Source organism: Maniola jurtina, chromosome 2 (assembly GCF_905333055.1).
Source record: "Maniola jurtina chromosome 2, ilManJurt1.1, whole genome shotgun sequence".
In the NCBI taxonomy this organism is placed as follows: Eukaryota; Metazoa; Arthropoda; class Insecta; order Lepidoptera; family Nymphalidae; genus Maniola; species Maniola jurtina.
This window is the reverse complement of record NC_060030.1, coordinates 3,852,167-3,873,390: the sequence shown is the minus strand read 5'-3', so window position 1 is coordinate 3,873,390 and position 21,224 is coordinate 3,852,167. Positions and strand designations below refer to the sequence as shown.

Genomic DNA, 21,224 nt, shown 5'->3' with positions numbered 1-21,224 from the left:
AAGTAATTATTTACTGTTTATAATTATCGCCACATTCAAATTCAATAATTGAAAATCAAATAGTGTACAATGGTATCCGATTTGAATAAACGATTTGATTTTGACTGTGAATTGACATAAAAGCTGAGTATTTTATTACATTCCCATTTTTTACTGGACTACGGCAAAGCCAAAAGGAAGGAAGGGAATTTTAGCAGTCTATGTATGTACTTATGTTTGTTTGTATTTATGTGTGTTCCACCGTAATGCCTAAACTACTGAGACGATTTTGACGAATGAAATAATGTTTTGTATCATTTTACAAAGAAACATATAAGTAGATAACCTAACCAATAATTAAGCAATGATTAGCCTATAATAAATAATTATTATCAGCTAGCAACTAAGTCCTCGACTTCCTATTAGGGGGGTCCAGAGTTCAAACCCGGGCACATACAGCTCTAACTTTTCGAAGGTAGTATTTTAACCAAATATTGTACTGAGGAAACCAGTATGGCTGAGAGTACTCCATAATGTCCTCAGACGGTGTGCCTCTCTGTACTTGGCCAGCATGGGTAAATATAGCCAAAATCCTTCCAGAGAATTGAGATGTATAGGCAGAAAAACACAATAAATCCTATTAAAACCCAAACCCTAATTATTTAGATATTTGTCTGCTTTTGCCGGGCTAATCATCGAAATGTCTGAACCTATGGCGAGCTTCAGATAGATAAAGAGATATGTATGGCCTAGGCTATTTTATATCGGAAAAATAATAGGTTCTTACCGAACTCATCTATATAAAACTTGAATATTACGCGGATAGAGTCACGGGCCAAAGTTATTAATGCTTAGTAATGTCTTTAGTCATATACTTATTATTCTATATCTTATCTATTTTGCCCTATGAAAATAGTGTTTCTGTCTATCAATATCTAGATATTATACAAGCTGTTATCTTGTTTAAACACTATCGTGCAATAGTTACAAAAATATATGTACATGCAATAAGTAATTAGATACCTTTTACGACTCAATAATTATGCCTATAAAAATAACGAAAACACGTTTTGTAATTTTCCATAGGAATGTATAGGTATTCACATTTTGAGTGTAGGGCACGATATGTTTAATACCTACCTGTTTACGATATTATGATAAGTAAACAAATTCCATTTAAATTAAAAACCAATTTGTGTCATGTTTTTGATATTTAATTTTTAATTTATGAGGATATCCATCGTATGAATAATTAATTAATCACTTTGGATTACTAGAAACAAGATTAATGGTTTTTAAACCAAGCCCTCTCTTTCGGCCGGCTCTTCTCAATAGAATTTTCTTTCCGAACGGTGATAGAGTCCTGATCTTCCTAATAATTATAAATGTGAATGTTTGAATGTTTGTTACTCCAAACCACGTTCAAACCACAATGACTAAAACAAAGAACGTGAATTTTGCTAATGGTGCCATACATCACATTCTAAGGGTTGGTTATTCGGGCGCTTTCGCCTCTTTCTCTCCGTCACTCGCTCCATACAAACGTAGTTCGTCTCTCATTGGAATACTATCCAATCATACTCTATGGAATTTTGTAGAAACGTTCCGGGAACTAATATCTATGCCTGTGGTGTTTTAGATTTTTCTAAAAATAAGTAGTTTTAAAATTACAGGCGCCAAAACAGCGCTGGAATAAACTGTCACGTGTGGCACCACCCGAATAAAAGGTTCTAGTTCAGTGGGTACCGTTAATGCTTTAGGTATGCCTTGTACATCCACAAGCGCAATCAGCGCTGATTTTCAGTTGGGACCCTGATCCGGGTGACGCCGCGGATTTTTTTTAACTTGAATAAGTTAATACTATTCATCATTATAAGGTATGTGCGTTATCTTTCTTCGGTAATCAATTTAGATATTCACATAAAAAAGAATCACCAATTAATTAACATGCTTACATGGTGTCAATTTAATAGCTATTTAATGAAATACTCAGATAAGATAGGACGAAGTAGCGATCGAAATCATATCATAATAGGTACCTATTTGAATGTCTTAAGTAAGGATAGGATAGGTGTAGTTAAATGTTAACATAGGATTATTTGTTAAAATATCACGAACCCTCTAAGCCTAGGGGGAGGTCAAATGCTATGACCTATAATAATTTCAATCGACCATTATTTAAGTAACGTAAGAGATTCTTACGTTTACTCATCAAAATTTTAAAAATCCATACTAATATTATAAATGCGAAAGTGTGTATGTCTGTCTGTCTGTCTGTCTATCTGTCTGTCTGTCTGCTACCTTTTCTGTCTGTCTATCTGTCTACTACCTTTTCACGGCCCAACAGTGTAACCAATTCTGACGTTTGGTACAGGGTTAGCTTATATCCCGGGGACGGACATAGGCCACTTTTTATCCCGGAAAATCAAAGAGTTCCCACGGGATTCCTAGAAACCCAACCGCTTAACCGATTTGTATGAAATTTGGTACTGAGGTAGCTTGCGTCCCTGTACTTGACATAGGCATTTTATCCCGGAAAATCAAAGAGTTCCCACGGGATCTTTAAAAACCTAAATCCACGCGGACGAAGTCGCGGGCATCCTCTAGTGTTTTATAAAATATAAATTTTTAGACAAATCTAGCTCGGAGTTCACGGAGCGAAGGCGGTCGATACAGCTTACCCGGGCCAGACTATTGTGGTGTGCTACCAAGCTTCTGCACAATGCTTCGGTGAATACTTTTCCGAATATTATGACTGTAAAATGTTACCTACAGATAAAGTATGGTCGAATCTAGCTCACACATAAGGCTTGCGTTCCTTCACTATCTCAAATGTGCTAAGCTATACCTATAGTTTTTGAACGCATCTCTACTGCACAGTGAATAAGGAATGCTTGAAGCGAAAAATATGCTTGACATGAATCATACTATGCGATTTGTATATCCTTCACAGAGGAACACCAGGTTTAGAGGCAAAGCGGTCAATAGAGCGAAGCGGCCCGGGTGAGGCCAGTTGTTGTGTCGTCGGACGAGCACAATGAATGCGATTTGTATATCCTTCACAGAGGAACCCAAGGTTTAGAGGCAAAGTGGTCGATAGAACGAAGCGGCCCGGATGAAGCTAGTCATTGTGTCGTCGGATGGGCACAATGAATGCGATTGGTATATCTTTCGCAGAGGAACACCAGGTTTAGAGGCGAAGCGGTCGATAGAGCGAAGCGGCCCGGGTGAGGCCAGTCATTGTGTCGTCGGACGGGCACAATGAATGCGATTTGTATATTTTTCAAATTTTTATTCTGTACAAGATAGTCCTTGACTGCGATCTCACCTGATTGTAAGTGATGATGCAGTCTAAGATGGAAGCGTACCGGAACGCTACATCGCTTGGTGGCTCGGCTTTACCGATAGGGTGGTGGTAGATTAAATGAAACGTTTGTGGAACTATTAATCGATCACGGTTTGCAAAATTATTATCAACTAGAGGATGCCCGCGACTTCGTCCGCGTGGATTTAGGTTTTTAAAAATCCCGTGGGAACTGTTTGATTTTCTGGGATAAAAGTTGCCTATGTAAATAACAGGGACACAAGCTACCTCGGTACCAAACATACAAATCGGTTAAACGGGTGAGTCTTTAGGAATCCCGTGGGAACTCTATGATTTTCCAGGATAAAAAGTAGCCAATGTCCGTCCCCGGGATATTATAAGCTAATTTTATAACGAATTTCGTCAGAATCGGTGAAACTTCGGTTTTCCGCCAGCAAGTGATTCTCATTGCATGCATAAAACACACATAATATTTTTAATTGCATTTTTTAAACGTACCTTACCTTCTTTTATATTTCTTAACTTTTGAACTTTATATTGGAGAACCTTTTGTACTTGCCAGTTGTTTCTTTGTGTGCAATGTATGCACATCTTTTAGTTAAAATTCTCTTTTGTTTATGAATGTTTTTGGTTATTCGAATAAAATAAACAAGGCAGTATGCAAGAACAGGAAGTCATGGAGAACTAGATAGGTACTGTTGCAACACTAAGTCCACTCAAGACTAAAAGGACTCACCATCATCATGTAGAAGTAAGTTTATGGACTGTCAGATGGAGACAAGCCTCTCGTATCATACATACGAGTATGTAGGTATCACATTAATATTATAAAGGAAAAAAAATTGTATGTGTGTGTGTGTGTATGTTTGTTACTCCTTCACGCAAAAACTACTTGGACGGATTTGGCTGGGAATGAAGATAGATAATATCCTGGATTAGCACATAGGCTACTTTTTATCCCGGAAAATCAAATACTTCCCACGGGATTTTGAAAAACCTAAATCCACGCGGGCGAAGTCGCGGGTATCGGCTAGTGTTAGATAATTTTATGAATGCGAATGTTACATAACTTTTATATGAATCTGAATATAAATACAAAATCTCCATAAACATGAAAAACGAATAGCAATCCATGAAATCTATGAATAAAATTTATGCGAACATCCTCTCCTCTCTGATGCAATGCAAATATTTGAAACTTGAAATAAGCTGATTTCTGCGTACTTATATTTCCATATCGCAATTTGAGCATAGTACGCGACAGGTCGAGATGGCAATCGGGGTATGAGGCGGGGAGACGTCCCGCACACCCGCTTTCATGTATGTACCTAATGTTTGTATGTGGGTTTCTTTGTTCCACCATAATTTCTAAATGCCTGAACAGATTTGGATGTATGGGGTACCGTTCATCTGACACTGGCTAAGTATACAATTTTTGAAAAAAAAAAACAATATGGCAGGACAGTCGTGTTTTTATTTTTTTAATTTAATATCCGACTATACAATGCGAAGAAGAGGTAATGTGTTAATCCGTCTTTATCTAGTAGGAACAAGTTTTTGCCGGCAACTTCGTCCTCGTGATATAATTTATAGCCTCTAACAATCGGGGATATCTAGTTAAATATCAGTGAAAAAAATTTCATAATCGGATTATTAGTTTCGGAGATTTCACCCCTACATACAAACGAACAAATGTCTCTTTATAATATTATGTGAGTATGTACCTAAGTTTGTTCATTGTGTGGCATTTAGGCGCGAAACGCGTAGACCGATTTTGATAATAATTCGTACATGAATAGAAACTCCAATCTAGCTTTCAGATCAGTCTCCAAAAGTCAACGTGGTAGCCGACGCCATATTGATAGAGTGAATTATGAGATTAGGATAAAGATACAAAATCCAATGATTGTGCGATGAACTCTGTAAAAAACTACATGTCAAGTAAATAGGATATCGGCGAATAGATCTCCAAACTTGTTTTGTGGGAAAGCTTAACTCCTATAAAAAGATTTTTTTTTTTTGAAGTTAGAGACCATAAAAATATGTAAGCTAGGAGCTTGGGAATAAAACGGTGTGATTATACTTTCTGATTAAAATATTTTTCTTTTAATCCGGATGATTTTAGCCAACTGAATACAAATCTGAATTCATTTTCAAGCAAAACGGACTGAAATTAAGTCCAAGTTTTCGATTTTCATCCCTAAATACAAACTTGAACAGATTTTCAAGCAAAATGGCTTAAATCTCAGCTCCTCAATTTATTTTATTGTAATAAAGTTATTATATGATTCAACTAGTTGATGCCCACGACTTCGACCGCGTGGTCTTAAGTTTTTGAAATCCCGTGGGAACTCTGATTTTCCGGGACAAAGTTGTCTATGTCCTACCCTGAGATGCAAGCATCTCAGTATAAAATTTTGTCAAAATCGGTTAAACGGATGAGCCGTGTAAAGCTAACAGACAGACAGACACACTTTTGAATTTAGAATATTCATCATCATCATTATCTTCAACATCACTTCCTGTCAGAAAACGAGGAGTTAGGCCATAGTCCCATCCCATCCACCACGCTGGAAAAGTGCGGGTTGGCAGACTTATAACATTAGTATGGAATTATGGATACATAATTAGTAGGTATGGATTAAGTATTTAATGTTAGTTTTTTTATTCTCTCTCGTCTGGCTTTACAAAGATTAGCCAATGTCAAGTTTATAGTTATTTGTAACAAGTTAAACTATACAAGTATGGACCCCGTCTGTGCCGGCGCTTGCCGACGTACGCACGGCACTCCCTTAGAGCGCTTTCCAGTCAGTTTTAACAAAAAAAAAACACTCCAAAAAGGCAGAGCACGCCCGCCAGCTAACACCAACACAAACGAAGTCTCTTTTGATGTTAGTATGGATTAATATTTGTATGGATTATTTAATGTATAGATATGTATTGGATCCTCAGTTATAAATAAACGGAGAAGATTTATCCGGAAATAGAACACCGGAACGTTCTTTGATCTCTGTTTGTCTGTACAGTGCCCAGAATAGGTATCGGTTCGAGATTTTGGGATGGAAATCCGCCCTTTGATTATATCGAGCACCAATATTAAATTGGCTTAGTCCATCGAATACAAAGCTTGCACGCTGCGGAGCGCATACAAAGTGGCGTGCCAGTCGATAGGTACGGTGAGCTGTGCAATGTAGGGCGTATGCTAATTTACCTACCAATACAAGTGGAAGCTGAAATTAGTGCTGTGCTTTTCCAACTTAGTAGATTATTCTTCACACAAGCGGCCATTGTCTGGTCTCTTATATGGGAGTTGTGCGTTCGATTCCGAGTAGGTCCAACTTTTGAAATTTATTTGAATTTTACTCTTAAGCAATTAATTTAATATCACTTTCTTTAATGGTGAAAGAAAACATCGTGAGAAAACCTGTCAGTGAATTCTGTGTGTGAAGTCTGCCAATTCGCACTTGGCCAGCGTGGTGGACTATGGCCAAAAACCTTCTCATTTTGAAGTCTGAACGGAGACTCGTGCTCAGTTTGATGTTTGTATGAAAAGCACTGAGGAGCGCCCTGGACCCTTATTATATACTAGCTGATGCCCGCAGCTTCGCCCGCGTGGATTGGTCAGATCCCCTGCAGCATCAGGATTGAGGAGTTGGACTCCAAATTTTTTATGAAACAATGTCGCAAAGTTCCTCTATCGATTAAAAAAGAAATGACGCAAATCGGTTCAGAAATCTCGGAGATTTCGGTGTACATAGGTAGAAAAACACAACTCCCTTTTTGAAAGTCGGTTAAAAAAGTAGCCTATTTTACGCCCTGGTCAATCCTCTACTTGCCTGTGAAAGTCCCGTCAAAATCGGTTCAGCCGTTCCAAAGATTAGCCTTTTCAAACAGACAGACAGACAGACAGACAGACAGACAGACAGACAGACAGACAGACAGACAGACAGACAGACAGACAGACAGACAGACAGACAGACAGACAGACAAAAATTTTAAAAACGTGTGATTCAGTTATGGTATCGTTCAAATAACCATATGAGCTTAATATGAGGTAGTTATTTCGAAATTACAGACAGACACTCCAATTTTATTTATTAGTATAGATTCTTCCCTTAAAAAATTGATTCCTACGAGTATCTTGTCGCACCTTAGAATTATGGGGACCTAATTCAAAATTCAAGGACTCATAATAAAATAGTGACCTATCCCAAATGAGTCGATGGAAATGGGCATACAAATCAATTTTATCACTCAAACTCGAAATCCTTAAATTTTGAATTAGGTCTCTATAATTCCAAAAGTGCGTTATATTACGGCATCCGTGTACAAAATCTATTATGTCACATTTCAAACTCTCACGCCACGCTATTGTTAGCTTATTTCCATAAGCTCTAGATTGCGAATCCTATTAAATTTCTCGCCTCACATTTCATCTTCTGAATTTGTAGCAATTAATTCACGTGGGTAAAAAATTTCGCCTAGCTACTAGATAATAATAGTGTGATATAGAGAGTGGAGCCTAGTGGTTAAGACGTCGGCCTCTTGTTCGGGAGATTCGGGGTTTAATCCCGAACATGCACTGTGTTTTTTGTTTGTATCACTTGGACGAAGGAAAACATTGTAGGAAAGCCTACATGCCTGAGACTGCACTTTAATGTTCTGAAACGTGTTCGAGGTATCAACGATCGCGAATCTACAGCAAACCAACTCAACTCCCATCGGCGGTGTTCCCTCTAGATTACAACATGGGGTTATTCAAGGGGCATATCAAGAAACGCCGGCAACGCATCAGCGGCTCCCCTGGTGTTGCAAATGTTCATGGGCGACGGTTCATTTGTTTGCTATTTTTAACCGACTTCCAAAAAAGGAGGAGGTTCTCAATTCGTCGGGATCTTTTTTTTTATTATTTTTATTTTTTATGTATGTTCCCCGATTACTCAAAGACCCCTGGACCGATTTGGATTTTTTTTTTTGTTTGAAAGGGTATACTGTGCAGGTAGTCCCATATAAATTTGGTGAAGATCTGATGAATATCTTCGGAGATGGAGAACAGAACTCCTCAATGGATAAGAGCAAATTGCTCGCGATCACTGTAATAGCTTAGTAAACAGTAGGGTTTTAACTGGGCATAGCATATTATAGTACAGTGGGGCCACTAAAAATTGTGAAATAAAAAATTTTCAAAAGAAAAATAAAACCGACTTCAAAAACCAAAAACACTAAAAAGTAGAAAATAATTTTTGTTTAGCTACACATGTAATGTACCTAGGTATGAAGTCGGGCGAGCTTCACTCTTGGATTTCTAATTTTGTTTTATTTATTTAAAAAAACCATTGGGTTCGAGCTTGATAAACGAAAGTTTAAGGTTCTGCTTGCAGGTTCTATCTATAACAAAGACTTGTTGTTGTTGTTAAAGAAAGTGGGAGTTTTTGTTACGAAACAAATCTATAAAAACTCCCATGAAAGATTTCGAAAAATTCCACCGGGATTTTCCTAAACCTATATCCAATCTAAAGCCAGTGTATAAAGGTCCCACGAGAATCAGGTAACCTTTATAACGCTTGTAAAATTGGTAATAAATGTGCTACTGAGGAAATATTCATATAAATCATAGATATCGATCTAAATCAATTTGACGCGACATGTGATTCAAATGATAATAATATGCTAATAAAATATGTCTCAGGTTTATAAAACTTTTTTAGATAAGATTAATAAAAACTTAAAAATAAATTAACTAGAAATCCTTGTACAAAATATTTTTTTTATTACAAAAGAAAACGTTACAACCGTTGCGGACTATATTTTTTAAAGTCCTATCAAGATTTGCTTGAAAATGATGTAATATTTTGTAGACAAAAAAAAGTAAGAACACTTCAGCGTTCTTGCTTTCAGAACTTTAATTCTGAATAGTTCTGAAAGCTAATAGATAAATGACTGACGTATACAAATGTAAAACAGCCACTTTTTATAGTTCTTTATTAACTCCCGACCCAAAAAGAGGGGTGTTATAAGTTTGACGTGTGTCTCTGTGTGTCTGTGTATCTGTGTATCTGCCTGTGGCATCGTAGCGCCTAAACGAATGAACCGATTTTAATTTACTTTTTTTTTGTTTGAAAGGTGGAATCGAGAGTGTTCTTAGTTATAAACCAAAAAAATTAGTTCAGCCGTTTAAAAGTTATCAGCTCTTTTCTAGTTTTCTTGTAGAAAAGAAGGTTAGATAACCGTTAGGTTCATAATATTATGTCAATTGACAAATGTCAAGCTGTCAAGATCGACGTTGCCTAGACACATGATTATTCATTTGAAAATGACGATGTTTTGGAAAACTCCAGATACCTTGGACTAGTTACTGTAACCTTGACTTGTCGGGGGTGTTATAAATTTTTAATTTACACTTGTGAATAGTACGCGATAGATCGAGATGGCCGTATACCTACACCGATTGCCATGTCGACTTGTCGCGAACTATACCTAAATAACCTATTAATCTGTAGTATAGACAGATTACAGATAAGTAGGATTAAGTATATTAATTTCAGCCGTTAATAATTGTTCTTGTTATAATATTATACGTATTGAGATTACAAGTCTCCATGCTGAACTGAATAATGAATAGTCAATAATCATTTAGCCCTAACTACGAGTAGTTCCGAAGCGAGGCAAGACGCTGATTACCAAGTTGGTTACAGACTACAGAGTTGCCAAGTTACATTAAAGCTTTCATACAACGATATCGTTCCAACCGTCTCGCAAGACTTGTAGCTTATAATTACACTTACACTCGGAATGCGGAACTTTTTAATTGCGTTCAATAACACAAATACTTTTTTTATTGCACAGAATGTTTCAGTAGCTCTTTATATAATAATTCTGTGTATAAAAATTAATGTTGGTCTGTCCGTCTTTCTGTCTGTTCGTTACCTAATTACGTGTTCAATCATCGATTGTGACTTGTGGGCAGGTCATAACGCTGCGCATCAGAGCAACCGTACAGGTCTACAGATACTGCTGGATCTAGAAACTTGGTCTTTTTTAATAACGTAAAACTAAGAAAGGATATTCAGAATTTCCACAAGACCAACACCGGGTATGAAAGTGATTCAATATGTAGGTATACTATTTATGTATGTATGTACTTCCGTAAAATAAATATTTATCCAAGTATGTACTTTCATTAAATCATACCTCAAAATCTGCTCAGGTTTTATACCTAATATCTGTAATCTGAGGGACTTAATAACAAGAAACTAATGCAAATGAAGGCTTTATTAAAAGGAGTTCATTCGTTAGGCACTCCATATAAACGTATCAATACCTAATTGCCTGTTTAGTTCTCATTGGAATATTCTATCGCGAGTGAGTCTCAACTTGCATAAGTACAGCTCGCTGACAGACAGACGTACGGACAGACGAACGTATACCGGAGGCTTTGTAATAGGGTTCCGTTGGCATCCTTCGAGTACGGAAACTTAGAAAACTAAATCTAAATACTGAATTGTACGGGCAGGATAGGTACAATTAGGTATATTTCAAAGGAGCCATTCTAACAGACTACGACCGTAACTCTATTTTATGGCCGATATAAATTGTGAACTTAACATTTTCAGCGATAAACACTTTCAGTGTACCACCCTAAATAGGGTAGGAAGAAATTTTGATGAATCCGCTTGCCATTGAGCTGGCAGCTCGCCAAGTAGTGGTTTCTTACATTAACTTTGTTTGTTTTTGTTTAGTGAGGCGTGATCTAATAAACAGGATTCTAAGGGCGGGACGTTCCTACCTACCGAAAATAATTGCTTGGCCTGGATGGCGGTGAGAATAAATAGAATTTGCTTGGCTGAGTTTATGTGAGCTACTTTAAAATAGTAGTTAAATCTGAGTAGAGATAGAGTATAAACCTATGGTCTAAGATTATTTTATAATGTGTTTTTATTAAATTATCTATTTACTTAATAACACAGAACATTTTCCATGTAGGTACCTAAAAGTACAAGGGGAGAGGAAAATTTGATGATTCCGCTTGGAAAATTGCCAAGTTAATGCTCTTCGACATTGTGTCGTCATGTTTGTATTACATGGCCCGCAGCAGTTTGTTATAGTCGTCTATCTACACATCTTACAACTACTGTTATTTATACAACTACTGTTTTTACCTATTTATTTACGGATTGAACAAACATTATTATTATTTTACATGCTTTGTTTCAAGAAATTTTATTTTTTGTGTGCTAGATGAAGAAAAATATTGTATGATTAAATTAAATCTGAAACTTAGAATGTACTAATTTCCGAAGGCGTGCTGAACTTCTTAATTTAAATAATTGTAACGCCATCTGGTAGTTATTTTACAAACTAAACTGTCAACGCCATCTCACAGGGTTGTTTTTAACATCCTAGAATGGTTCTTAGAAGTAGTATAGGTTCTACTGGTTCTTAGACAAACCAAGCCTAGTGGATTTTGAAGACTGATACAAGATGGCGCTTATTCACTGAAGTGTTCTCGACATCTAGTGGAAATTCAGAAAACTTCGTAGCTGAAAATTAACAACCCCCAACCGTTGCAAGTTGCAATTAAACTTTGATAACAAGAAATTTTAATAGATGGCGTCCTATGTTTAAAATACTAGTTTTAAAAATTATTTTCTTGATTTAGAAAATATTTTTAATAGAAAAAGAAATTGGGGTTTTAACACTTTTTTATTTTAAGACAATTGAATTAATAAATAGCTAGAACCTTTGCTTTCGTAATATAATTACTTTGACCATTTAAATTTTAACCATAAAACATGTAGCTGTAGATAAAAAAATTAAATAAATTATGTTATACTTAATCTAAAAAAATAAAGCTAAAAAGCATATAGGTACTTAGGTAATTCCAATTGCGTAGTGAAAAAATAATGTTAGCTCTACTTTTACTTTATTTAAGTAAGCTTTATTGGTTATCCAAATATCTTTAGTTGGAGTGCTGAAAATAACCATCGCATCGGTCAGAGATCAACTTACAAGGTCTCGATCCGTCGAAATAGTATGATCGATTGCAGCTGATTCAATAGGCAATAAAACAAAAGAAAACCGACTGAAGGAGTCGAATGCAACAGGGGTGGCTCTTTCAAAATCAATGAATGCAATCAACGCCATGCAGTAATGCGTGTATTACATTTTTTTTCTAAGTAGCAAATTCTAATTGATAACTACAATAATGAGAGAAGGTAGTAAAAAATCTTTGAGAGAAGTAAACCCCAGGCTAGCGTGCTCCACAGCGCTTTCCATGTAGGTACTTACGTAGTATGGTTCTCATTTATTTAATTATTTTTATTATTACAGGCAAGCGCTTGACCACAATCACACCTGATGGAAAGTGATTCCGTGGCCTAAGAAGGGATGCGTTTACCTAGAAGATGCCTATTCACTCTTGTTATAAAGATACTCGGATTGTAATTGGTAGAAAACAGATCGCGGAAGAGTATTGCAAACCTTAGCCAATACTCGAGAAATGATGACACAAAACGTTTCGAATACTAACCAAGCATACTTAATGTAATCTATGGTTTTCCAGGTTTCTGTAAAAAAGTAATGTTTTAAAGTCACACGGGCACTTCATAATATTTATACTACATTTCGCCAGAGTGAACTGTGATTTCACTTACAAGAACTACCCCTTCAGGCTCAAAATGTTGAATTCCTAAAATGTTGAATTCTCATAATGTTGAATTTCGGAGACGCAAAATGTTGAATCCCAAAACCTTGAATTCCAAAATGTTGAATTCGCAAAATGTTGAATTTCAATTCCTAAGGACATCTGGCACATCACTGCCTCTAAAAGAAATATGACAACTCACTGTAAGATATGCATAAATTGAAAGGTATTCGTATTCCTCGTTTATAGAGTAAGATCCTCCATCTCATTTCTAAGAAGCTTTCATATACAAAGCTTTACTATTTCCTCGTCGTAGCAATTTTATTGAAAGCATTTTTCTTTCAATGCGTTGACATCGATATCAGTCTATTTTTACTTTGATTTCATTTAAGTACTTGTATTACGCGATGCTACAAATATTTATTTATTCTGGGAATATTGTGAATAGAATCGAATAGAATAGATTTTTATTCAAATAAACTTTTACAAGTGCTTTTGAATCGTCAAATAATTTACGTTCAGAATGCCGTTGCTACCGAGAAGAACCAGCAAGAAACTCGGCGGTTGCTCTTTTCAATTGTTCAATTTACAATAATATTCCATACTATACAAGCAATTGCAGTAGTAGAGGAACGAAAGATGGGTAACTAAATGAACGAAACAAAAGTTTGTTATGGTGTTGTTCGATGATGTTTGTTACATAAGTACTTGTAGTTTTCGGGAGTGTGAATTATTTGATTTTATTTTCACGTGCTGGCCCACGAATTCTTATACAGATACCTACTTAATAAGGAGGGTAAAAAAATGTTACTATCTATCTTTCCTGAACCAGCTAAAAAGATAAACGTAAGTGGGAGTGTGTTTGTTCAAACTTTAATATACATCATTTAATATCATAATACAATTTCCCAGTTATTATCATAGTTCACAGTCCAGTAAATGAATTAACCGGCCATGCAAGCGGTCAGTTGTAGCTCAGCTATTATCATTTGCCTGCAGGCAGGCAAGTTTAGTTTGTTACTTAGAATCTATAGCTAAGAGCTGCAGTTCACTTGAAAGCTAAGTTAGGTTTGTGGTTTCCTAAGAGGTTTTCATACAAAGCTTCAAGTTTATCAAGGCACGTCTACTCTACAGCTAAGTGCCTCATTGATGTCAGACTGCAACAGCTGACGAGATCCTTCCTGGGTTCGATTCCCGGGTTAAGTCAAAAATAATTTACTATTGGGTCTTTCTCTCAAGTAATTCTCAGTGCCTATAGACATTACTCCGGAAAATCAAAGAGTTCCCGCAGAATTTTAAAAACCATATCCACGCGGACGAAGTCGCGGCCATCAACTAGTTTTAAATAAAGACAAAATATGCAATTCATTTACTGTTACATATAAATAACAAAATAGGCTTTCAAAGCAAAATATCTTTAGTGTTTTGAACGTTGTAACTCTTGCCTATTTTTACCCGACTAAAGCCGAAAGGAAGGGTTATGATTTTTTCCTATTTCCACGTTCTCGTTCCCATTACACGCGTGATTTGGTCACAACAAATCTATTCGACCGTCCGCTGAACCTATTTACTTAAGAGGAGTTTATTCGTAAAAGGTTCCAAGCAATCGTAGTTTGGCTCTCATTTGAATATAAGTACCTACCTAATAATAATAACCGTCGTCGTGCTATCTATAACAACTCATCAGTGACGAACATCGATGTTGACGAAGCACTAGTCAATTCTAAACTTCAAAGTTTGGAACATCGGCGCAAAGTTACCAGTTTATCGGTATTCTACACGATATATTTCAGAGAGTTTGACGACAGTGGTGCAGTGATCTTATTAGTGGGAGGTCCCGAGTTCGATTCCTGGCAGGGGTTTGGAATTCTATAATTTCTAAATCTCTGGCCTGGTTTAGCGGTAGACTTCGGCCGTGGTTAGTTACCACCCTACCGGCAAAGGCGTGTCGCCAAGCGATTTAGCGTTCCGGCACGATGTCGTGTAGAAACCATAGGTTTAAAAAAACTGCCATACTTCTTTCAGGTTAACCCGCTTCCATCTTAGACTGCATTATCACTTACCACCATGTGAGATTATGACATGTCAAAAGTACGGTTCACCTTTTATAAATGGATTAAAATCGTACTTTTGACATAATTTTTGGCACATAAAGTTAAGATGGCTCGTGAGAATTCAACTTTTATGCATTATACCGAAACGTCTATGAAAATCTGGCAAACCACAAAAACAGATATTAGTTTCTAGAGCGTATCTAGTGTATTGAATTTAATTGATTAATGTTCAAATGAAAGCCAAACTCCATTTGTATGGAGAGAGTGACTGAGAGAACGCGCCGTTAATATACCAGCCATCCCATTACCGTTATCCGTCGTATGGGACGTCGATGTACGCTTGATTTGCTTTATCCCGTGGGATTGCTGAATTATCGGCTTACCTGTAACAAAAGAGAGAATATAATATTTAACATGTTAACAGAACATATTAAACCATTTTTATACAGAACGAAATGTTATGTACAGTTTCGTATTTCCGTCGCCCGATTCTCGACTGTCGAAGTTTCGATTCAAATCGTAATGCCCTGCCAAAAAACGAATTAGAGAGTAAAATTTTTCACATTTGGAAATGGCGCCATACAGCCGCAATTTCTTTTTCTTCTAACCATTGTTAATTGAAATAATGTACAATGATTTAAACGACATCCCATATATTCTAATCTGTACAGGCATTTAGATGTTATGGTGGGATATAAAAACTCATATAATTTGAACCCTGAAATTCACTCACGATAGTTGAAAGGATGAAAACATTTCCTTTTTTTTGGGCAGTTGAGTAAAAAACATCCTTTACTAAATAACATTGTGAGATAGTGATAGTGAAAATGATACCCGGTGGAGCTTGTTGGAGGCTTCTTCCCTGAAAAGATGTTTGCAACTCTCGTAGCTGCTGCGTAGCTCGTAGCCTATTAAGAATGAGACTCATACTTAAGGCATTCCTTAAGTATACTAGTTCCTACTCTGTGCTAATACTTCATACTTAATTGCTTCTTTAATATTAAATTATAGGTATAATGGACCTTTTATTCGTTTAGGTTCGTTTTAGAAGTGCTTCAATACTTTAGCCTTATTCATAATATGAATAAATGCAGAATAGTAACTTATCCAAACTTTTAAAGATATGAAAATCACATTTGCTCTGCGGACTGATTAATTTTACGCCTCGATAAATACAAGTAAAATAGTATGTGTACGAATACGAAATCATATTATCATACTCGAGTGCGTATAAAAGTGATTAATTAATATACCCGCAAATGAATTAAAACTTTTAACATAATTCATTAAAATTCGTCCGGAACCTCGTTGAGTACTTATTCTTTAACCCCCGACCCAAAAAGAGGGGTGTTATAAGTTTGACGTGTGTATCTGTGTATCTGTCTGTGGCATCGTAGCTCCTAAACTAATGAACCGATTTTAATTTAGTTTTTTTTGTTTGAAAGGTGGCTTGATCGAGAATGTTAATAGTGTTATTAGCTATAATTCAAGAAAATCGGTTCAGCCGTTTGAAAGTTATCCGCTCTTTTCTAGTTACTGTAACCTTCACTTGTCGGGGGTGTTATAAATTTTTAATTTACACTTGTTAACTTGATTATAATATCTCGGCTTTACTTTGATAAATACATAATAATTATTATTTTGATGTGTAAGTATTATTGCACTTATTATGTCACAATTATCTTTTTCCTAGATCATTTTGATACTTCCTGGATACTTTTGTTAAAACTGATGGCTAGACCCATACTAGTACGAAAGTCCAAAGCATTTGAACCACGTGAACATCACTTTTGTCATTTTTGGACATCTTAAACCGCCTTGCCGTACACGGGGCTCTTATTTCACACTTTCCAGTTAGATCTCCAGTATCCTTCTTCTTCAGTTCTTCAGTAATCATCTTCTTAATTCTTCTTCTTAGTTCTTCAGTAATTCTTCAGTAATCTTCAGTAATCTTCTTCAGTAATCTTCCGTTATAAATATAGTTCTAATAACCGACAAAACTCACGTGATTAGTCGAAGTGAGCCCCCTAATGCTCCTGAAAAAGGACTTACTTCGACTAACCAGTCGAATCTTTGAGTCTAGTATGTTATACATATAAAGGATTAAGTATATAATGGATATAAGTCATGAGTCACGAAAGTTTAAACGCCAAAATCTCCCCATCAACCCCCATGCCCATACACAATACTATTTGTTTTTAGCCCTGATGGCCACGTGGTCCAAATTCTCTGGGCTCCCATACCAATTGGATGCATCACATTAGGGGTATTTTAAATGACTTCTGCGATTAAAGTATGATGATTCCAATTCCGGTAGCCATTCTTCGGTACTTAAAGAGCGAAAAATTGCGTTGCTCTGGCAGATGATAAGATCGCTCTCGATAATTGAATTAGATTACTCCTCTAGGTATAGGTACCTAAGCGTTTTTTGCCTGGAGCTAAGGTGGATAATTTCTTAGCATATTTATATTAATTAAAATGTTTTTTTTTTTTTTGTAAAAAAATGCGAGCTACCGAGCAAGCGGGTCACCTGATGTTAAGTGATTACATGAACATTCGCAGTACCAAACGAACCGCCAATTCGTTGCCGGTCTTTGTTAGATTGATTTAAATTTTCGTCAATAAATATGAGGACCCTTCTTCCACCTTATCCTTACTCTATCACTGGAACTAGGTAACGGTGTTTCGGAATTCCGTCTGGCTGGGCCTTGAATTTACTACCTTAGTTGCTAGCTAGATTGCTGGACTTACTAGCCTTACTGACATAATAATACATTGTATAAAATAATACCACGAAAACTATAGTATTTGTGTTAGTATCAATATTTCACCCTATATAGTCAATCTATCCATGGAAATCCATACTTAATATTATAAATGCGAAAGTGTGTCTGTTTGTCTGTCTATCTGTCTGTCTGTCTGCTACCTTTTCACGGCCCAACAGTTCAACTAATTCTGACGAAATTTGGTACAGGGTTAGCTTATATCCTGGGGACGGGCATAGGCTACTTTTTATCCCGGATAATCAAACAGTTCCCACGGGATCTTTAAAAACCTAAATCCACGCGGACGAAGTCGTAGGCATCCTCTTGTGAGTTAATAAATGGCTCTCTCTGTTATGTTATCCCATACAAATGACAAAAATAAAGGAACTTTGTTTTATGTACTGCTCTATCCATGGAAACGAGACAGAAAACATAGGCTCGTTTCTGATTGGTTAGTCGATCAAAATAGTTAACACCCACTGACTTTTTGTCTCTATCATTTGTATGGGATTACGTAACAGAGAGACACCTATATTAACCACAGTTCACAACACATTTGCTACATTACCCTATCTTGTCTAAGAAGATTACTCCCTTCACGACGTTAAGGGCAGACATAAAGAATAAAGTGTCCCAGATAATTAAGATCTACGCCTGTGGATGGGACGTTGACTCCACTTCGTTTATTACGGCCGGGGCTCACGTGACAGTTAAAAATAATTGAATGTATATCTTGTTTTCATTTATTAGTTTTTACTCAACGACCTTTTTGTAGTAGACCTAGCTTATTCCCACGACTTCGTCCGCGTAGACTACACATATTTCAAACTCCTATTTTATTTACCCCCTTAGAGGTTGAATTTCCAAAAATCCTTTCTTAGCGGATGTCTATGTTATAATTGCTATCTGCATGCCGAATTTCAGCCCGATCCGTCCTGTAGGTTGAGCTGTGCGTTGATAGATCAGTGAGTCAGTCAGTCAGCTTTTCCTTTTATGTATTTAGAGTACCTACGTGGTACTAAACTAAAAAAAATGCAGTCAAATTTTTACTTACAATTTGCTGTCCAGTGTCATACTAATTTTAAAAGCTTCATAAAATACGATTTGTTTGAAATAGCTTCTCTATAAATTGTGTTAAAGTTCAATGTTTTTTACTCGTAGCTAATTCGTAGCCCCCACGTAGAGATGAAATTAACATGCGACAGCATCATTTATGTACCCATCTGCTAAGTCCAGTGGTAATGTATTCATATATATATCTACTTTGTCTTTATATGTATAAAAGAGAAATTGACTGGCTGACAGCTTAAACCGCTGAATTGAGAAGCTGTGTGGAGCGGAGCGGAGACGTGTTGAGCGGTGATAATTTTTTCGTCATGTTTTGATGATGTGTTTGGTCTGTTAACAATGTCTCCACTACGCTTTAGTGGTTGGCTTGAGTTATCAATAAGTTCAAAGTTTTCGTAAAACATAAACTGATTGGAAAATCGTATTATAATGTAAAGAATTATTTAAATGATACAAAAGCTTGTGAATGAGTTGCCAATCAGCTTTGATAGTTCTAATAAGTTTATGTAATTTTGTAAAGTGGTGATAATAATAAAAAAGAATACCCGGCTGAGTTTGTTGTGGGCTCTTCTCAGACTTGGGCGCGTTTGAAACCCTCGTAGCTTTAGTTTTAAGTTTCGTAATTAATTATCACCACTATATCGTACAAATTTAACAATTTCGACCATCAAAAAGAGTACAATTGTACTTACTACAACTACTATTTGTACTTACTTTGAATAAATGATTTTGACTTTGACTTTTACTTTATCATTTCAAACACCCTTATTGCCTGCCATTTTTATTTATTTGTTGCATTATAGTTTATGTACGTGCCAAATAGAATATGTACGTAGTATGTAGAATACGTCTTCATTACTTGTTGCACTTAGCTAACATTAGAAACACGAAAGTCGAGCTTTTCACAGGCAAGTTCCTTGCTGTCCAAACTTTCGAAGACTTAATTTTACTGACTGAATGCATCGCCTGTAGAAGCCTTTAGGTCCTAACTACCATGTCTCAAAGAGTATGTTAAGCTGTTGATCACGGTAAAATCTTTCTTTACACTAAAGTTAAATTTTGCTTTAATTTACGGTCAAAATTTAACTGCAACCGCAACGTATCTTTAACCACCTGTCATCCAACTGGACCTTAGTCAAGTCGCATACAGAAGAAGGGGACCCCATTTCAAAAAAATCTTTATGATTATATGATAAATGGAAGGGGAGCGACTGTCAGCAATGAGGTATAAGGCGCAAAGAGAATGCAGTACAAAAGTTCTGCAGTGTCGCACACATTTTCATGGCTCTTAACCCGCATCCTGCTTGGAATGGACCCCTAATCGAATGATTGATTAACTCGCCGGCACTCTATAGGCTTACTTAGTACGACTTTGGACAACTCGCCAACTCGTCACTTGGCTGACTTGGTAAGGTGACCAGTATCTATGGTGGCGTGCGACTTCGACGTCATCCGCGTACCTTTATCTCTTATGAGAGAGAGTGAGTTAGTTTACGTGACAGAAAGAGAGGCATAATAGTAAGGCGTTAATAGATTTTAGGGTGCAGCGTTAAACAAGCTATATTGCACTTTATTGCGATTTGCAATGCTTTTGCAGAGTGATCCTTTTTTACCTGAAAGGTATTCTGAGATGAACATAACATCGAAACATAGTCAAAGTAAAATGGATCCGAAATGTAATTACTTAAAAAAACCACTTCCGATTATGTTTCATGATTCCACTTGCGGCGAAGCGACGCACGTATAGACGAATTCAAACCAACAAACAATCACTATTAGGTTCATTTTACTCAGACCATAGTGTTTTCGATATCCGATGTTCTATCAACGGTGACGAGTTTTTAAAGTCGTGTTAACCCTATTGTTACAGATGGGATATTTTGGCCGGTAATAGGCAGTTAGAATACCTATTCAATTTAATGTATTGGAAAGATGTGGCAAATTAATAGCTTTATGAACATTTTACTCTGAATTTATAGTATTTCGATGTTCAATGTTCTATCAACGTTAGCAAGTCTTATAACTCGTACTAAACTTAGGCTGTTATAGATTGGCTATTTGACCGGTGATAGGCAGTTGGAACACTCGCTTAATGTATTAGAAAGCTGTGGCTAAGTAATAGTTTGTTAAAACCGCTATTTATAATCATACTTTACCGTGCTTCAACGCTTATTATAAAACGGACGCAGCGTGGATTTATTAAAAAAGTTTCATATAAGCTTTTATAAAGCTATATGCTTTTATTATATTTATTTTGAGAGCAATGTTGTTTATGAGGATCTTTTGAACCTGCTTTAATTAAATATAATTTGTGAAGGTTTAATTTGAAATACCTACGCACAGAACAGAGTAAAAAAATTCTCGAATTCACGTGCAGTCTATTCACGAAC

At 36.3% G+C, this 21,224-nt stretch overlaps 1 protein-coding gene across 4 annotated transcripts in view; it reads right to left on the bottom strand.

Moving 5' to 3' along the window:
* The window catches only part of LOC123870097 (solute carrier family 12 member 6), a 346,267-nt gene that overhangs the window by 265,488 nt on the left and 59,555 nt on the right, over positions 1 to 21,224 (bottom strand). The gene's annotated exons all lie outside the window — the stretch shown is intronic.